Raw genomic sequence first — 6,000 nt, 5'->3', positions numbered from 1 at the left:
CAATTATGAATTGACTATCTACATGATGACAGTTTAAATATGCACACAGAAAGCAGTAAAAGGAAGGATTGAAGGGAAACCTCTTGAAGCGTGCTTTTTATAAAAAATGAACTGGGAAGCGTTTTGGCGTTCCCTCGCTCTACAAGCCCGCTCCTCGCTCTCCTAGAACAAAATTTTAACTAAGGGAATCAAAGAGATTTCCCCTCGACTAGGTTCGATCCTCAAGCAAAATGGCTCGGGGCTCAAGAACTTCGTCGGATCAACTCTCCGAGTGATTTCTAGGGCAGAACACTGCTCAAAAACCCCAGAATACTCAAGGAGAGGGTTCAAACTATGTTGAAAAGTGTGGTAGGACGTCCAAATGGCCTCCTATTTATAGGAATGGGCCTCAATACGGCCTACAGGGGCAATACGGCCGTATTGAAATTTTTGAACTTCAATACGGTCGTATTGAAGTTCAATACGGCCGTATTGAAGTTCAGAAATTTCAATACGGCCGTATTGAATTCAATACGGCTGTATTGAAGCTTCAATACGGCCGTATTGATTTCAGTACGGCCGTATTGAAGTTTCAGAAACTTCAATACGCCGTATTGAGTTCACTGTGGCCATATTGAAGCTTCAATACGGCCGTATTGGGGTTCAGTACGGCCGTATTGGGCTTTTTCCCTCCACTTCTTTATTTTGAGCTATTCTAAGACCTCTAGACCTACAGAGAACCCTCCTAGGGCCTTCGAGGAGTCCTTCTGGCTGATTATCCTTCAGTCTTCGAGAGTCTTCAAGCTTTATTTCCGACCCGGACAATTTTAGGGGTCTACATACAGTGCCCACCATATAGTTTCCGATCAAAATCTTCCATTCATGCTCAGTTCCCCACCTCTGCCTGAAACTTGTCCCACATCCCATCTTCTTCGCCACAAACTCCTTCCCATTATGAACACACTTGTTATCACCTTTGTCCTCTTGCTCTTTTATGCTTCCTGCAATTTTTATTTGTATTTTCTTTTTGTCACAACTTTCATTTATTCGAATTTAATTTGTGTCCTCAATAAATTAGAGAATTAGTAAAGATTAATTGGAAGGCAATTTTCGACCACTTTATTTTCAGGTTGGTAAATAAATGGTACGCAAGGGTGACATCTTTTGATAGATCTTCCGGCTTTTTTACATTTTACAAATGTGATGTCATTTACATCGATTCTAAAATCGATGTAGAATAAAGTGACTTAAAAAGTGTATCAACTTCTACATCGGTTCCTAGAAAACCGATGTAAATTTTATTTTAAAAAAATTAAAAAATTGTATTCAGTGGAGAACCCCTTCGCAATCTCATTCTTCACTCTCACTCATGGCTCAACGAGAATCCAAACCCTCCCCCTCCCCGAACGCATCGTGTGCTACACCTACGAAATGTTGGGAATCAAGCTCGTTATCCGCGGCCACCGCCCTCCGCCGCCGTCCCCGAGCACCCCAAGCAACCTCTACGTCTGCAACCACCGCACCACCCTGGGCGCATCATCATCACCATCGCTCTCGGCCGCAAGGTCTCCTGCGTCACCTATAACGTCAGCAAGCTCTCTCGCTTCCTCTCCCCCATCCCCGTCGTGGCCCTCACCTGCGATCGCACCGCCGACGCTGCCCACATCAAGGAGCTCCTCCAGCGCAACGACCTCGTGGTGTGCCTGGAGGGCACCACGTGCCGCGAGCCCTTCTTCCTCCGCTTCAGCGCCCTTATATTGCAATGGTTCAGAGGATGAGTGGAATTCGTTCAATAAGTCTCATCTAAAAAGAGGTAAAATTGAGACTTAACAACTCCCCCAAACTTAGAACCTTGCTTGTCCTCAAGCAAAAGGTAATTAATCTAGCAGATAACAAGCAATGCAAGTGAGTCAAATTCTACATCCTAGTTCGCTTGTATTTTCTTTTCACAAGCATGAACCTAAGATGGATTTCCAGCCACAATTATTGCAATAGAACATGGCAAGGGGCAAACAAAGGTTTCAAAAGAGATCAAAGAGCTGAGAAGAGTAAAAACTATCTGTGTATGCATCCTCACTAGGAAAGTGTTTCTCTCTATGCACACTAGTGTATCAGGGTGAGTGTTTCTCTCTAGTCTACTACTCACGCCACATGATTCAACTTTGCTCTTCGTTTCCAACTGAAACCAGTGGTAAAACAAATGCAGACACTTAACACAAGGTCTTTATTAGGGCAATTCTGGGTCAAGCAGTAGCAATCTTGTGATTTTTCAAGAATTGAAGGTGCTATGGCTTAAGAGAGCAATTAAGATTTCTACAATGATATCCCTCTCCATACCCCAATACAACATTTTGGCACATGCCCATTACCGGATCCAAGCCATTAGCCTTTTTGTTTTTGTTTTGCTTTTTGTTTTTCTTCTTTTTTTTATTTTTATTTTTATTTTTATTTTTATTATTATTATTTTTTATTTAGTAATGGTTGACCACATACTTTCTTCTTCCCAAATTTCCTCATTCTTCAACTCCCCCAAACTTATTTGATGTCATCATTTTTGCTCTCTTAACCAAGACAAAGGTTATGGTTAATTTTTCATGGTTTGGGACAAGTGGAAGGTGTGGTGTTTAGGCTTAGGAAGGTATGGGTCAAGTGGAAAGTGGATATGGCTTTTTGGCTTAGATGGTTAACAAAATATGGAAATGTGAATGCCTTGATCATATAAGTGCATAACATAAGCAAACCACCAGGGAAACTCAAGCAAAGTCTATCATGCAACCTAAGCGTAGTTCACTCATCAGTGTTTAGGCTCAAACTTCACCTGGCTATGCATCTACAAACTATCAAACTTAGCTCAGTTCTATGATCAACATTGAAACCCATATGCAACTAGTCATGAACTAAAGATCTAATGTGACTTGAAAATGTCTAAGGTACACACACCATAAACATTAAGCAAACTATAATCCAAAATCGACCACAAGCAAAACAAGTATCAACAAGATTAAAAACCATGCTAAGGCAGACTATTCACAAAAGAACCAACAAAGTAATCACCAAAAAGACTATATATAAAAACAATTAAATACTAAAATTAAAAGACAGAAAAATAAATTGCAATAGACAAAGGTAAACTAAGGTAGGCTCCATCTGCTTCCATCTATGGGGTCTGGTCATCATCATCTTCAGGGGCTGCTCCACCATCTATCGGCTCCGTCTGCATCAGCAGCTCCACTACTCCCCCAAACTTAGGAGCCTGGTCCCCAGGCCAACCGGTATATGCCTAAAAGTCCTAGTAACCAGAAGTGGTGAAAGAGTATAATCATGAAAGAACATGGTGAGCATAACAATTAAACACAGTGATGACCATGCAATTATAACCAAGATGAAGAACATCCTTAGACCAAAATTAAACACAACAAACAAACACAAAGAAGCATGATTGAAAACAGATAAATATGGGGTATCAGGAGAGTGCGCGTCGGGCGCGACACATGCGCGCCGGGCGTGACACATGCGCGCCGGGCGTGACACATGCGCGCCGGGCTTGTTATCAGTAAAAAAATAATAGAGGTTTCAACTCTGATATCGCGCCGGGCGTGACTGATGTCGCGCTGAGCGCAATTTCAATTGTGCCCGGCGTGGTGGTTCCAGAGACCATAATTCGAGTCTTGCGCTGGGCGCGAGGTAAATCGCGCCGGGCGCGTAACCCTGATATGGTCAGTTTTTGCCTAAATTTGCTTTGAAAGGAGGCCTTATAACCACCCGGAAACAGAGTTACCTCATCTCTCACACTCCAAACAAAATATACCCTATATTTACTCATTCAAACATGATTCAAACACTTAACAATTATCACAAACAACACATAACACAACAACATATAACACAAAACATATATAACATAAAACAACATATAACACAATCCAACACATAATACAAAACAACACATATATCATAGAACAACATGCAACACAAATCTAAAACACAGTTCAGATCTCTGGGTTGCCTCCCAGGAAGCGCTTGTTTACTGTCCCGAGCCTGACGATGACCAACTTGAAGTGCTCTACTCTCCTTCTCCTCCTGTTGCCCTTGTTCCTCCTTGCTTTGTGCTCAATCTGAGGATTGCTCAGCAACTGCTCAGAGGAATTGGTCAATCTAGTTCACAGTACCTTGCATACAAGAGAAAGCAAAGGACTAGAGCGCACAGGTTAGCTTCAACAATTCATTGCCAGCACACAAATAAAAATAACAATAAAAACAAAAGAATAAGTCACAAATAGCTACAAATACTAAATCGCCATTCTAATCCCCGGCAACAGCGCCAAAAACTTGTTGAGATTTCCGTTGAAACACTTTTGTTAATATTTGTAAATTCGTTTAATTCTATCAACGGTCTCAAACACGGCAAGTATACCGGCCGTTCAAGTAGTAAAAATATCGTATCCACAGGGATTAGAAGGTAAAATAAGCATTTATTGACTATTCGTGACTAAAGAATAATTCCAATTTGTAGTTTGTCATGTGAATGTGAATTAAAGATCATGACTACTGGAATGAAAGCTATAAAAATATTTGTTTGAGAGTGGAAAAGGTTAGAAATGATATTGTGGTATTGTGAGGTTGTGGGGGTCAGATTTCACCAAACGTAACACTAATGTATCCTTAATCTCTTGTTACATACATTGCTTAGTCAACCCATAAGTTTACTCAAACCTAATCCCTTAGAGAAAGAGCCTAGGTGCGGATATTGAATATCAATCCCTTGAGTACCCAATATCTACACCCGCATTACGGGCTAGGGTTTAAGACTACTAATGGGTCAAGCTCTATCCCTAGATACAATCACCACTAGGCATATGTTTCAGAACTAGTTTCATTGGTATTTCCCAATACTCACTAGAACCTTAAATCATGCAAAGGGTGATCAATCCAAAGCAAACATTAAGAATAGAAACAAACACAACAATGAATGAACAACATATATATATATATATCATAGAAAACGTAAGGATTACAATAGAATTCGTTGGTTACATCTAACCCCACAAAAATGGGTGAAACCACTCAAGACAATGAGGGCAAAACAAAAATAGAGATGGAAGAGGAAATGAAGAACCGAAGGAAAGATCCACACACGAATGATCCCAAGCCCTGGGAATCCCTTCCGCAGCTCCTGGAGGTGGCCAATGTGTGAATGGGGGTTTCTCCCCCGAAAATGGCTTCAAATACGGGCCAGGGAGATCAGATTAGGGTTTCGCGCCCGGCGTGTAAGTCTTCGCGCCCGGCGCGTACTCTTCTGTGCACTTTCTGCCTCAGTGTAAGCCCGACGCAATTTCCTTTTACGCCTGGCGCGATGTCTTCCAGAGAGTTTCAAGCACTCTCTGTCTCGACCACGCCCGGCGTGTGTATTCTCTCACCCGGCGCCATGGCTTCCAGGCTCTGTTCTTACCAAGCCCGGCGCGAGTCATCTTGCGCCTGGCGCAATTTCTTCTCTGCTCCTTAGCCTCTTTAGTTTCCAATCCTATGGATCTTCAATCCTCAAGTCCCTAGCTCAATACCTGCACAAAAAATGAGGTGTATTAAGGTATTGTTAGCTAAATTTGGGTTAGTTATATCTGCACACAAAATGAACTAAAAAGAGAACAATTATATTGCAATGGTTCAGAGGATGAGTGGAATTCGTTCAATAAGTCTCATCCAAAAAGAGGTAAAATTGAGACTTAACACCTCCTACAGTGTAGGGGTTTTTGTAACACTTACCTTTGCACGCACAAGGATGCCATGGCCAGCGCCGCCACCGCGTTGGTGAAGTTGCGCGTTGGGGGAGTTTCTGGAAGAGATCGATGAAGTTGCGCGTTGGGGGAGTTTCTCATTAGGGTTTTTGTAATGTGCCTTCACTTCTACATCGGTTCTCCACATAACCGATGTAAATATGCTTACATCTTCTATTTATTTACAAAACTGTCATCGCGTTTCTTATTTACATCGGTTCTATTGGAACCGATGTAAATATAGCGATGT

The sequence above is a fragment of the Cajanus cajan genome, chromosome 6 (assembly GCF_000230855.2).
Source record: "Cajanus cajan strain Asha chromosome 6, NIPB_CcT2T_4, whole genome shotgun sequence".
Lineage (NCBI taxonomy): Eukaryota > Viridiplantae > Streptophyta > Magnoliopsida > Fabales > Fabaceae > Cajanus > Cajanus cajan.
This window is presented reverse-complemented; position numbering follows the sequence as displayed.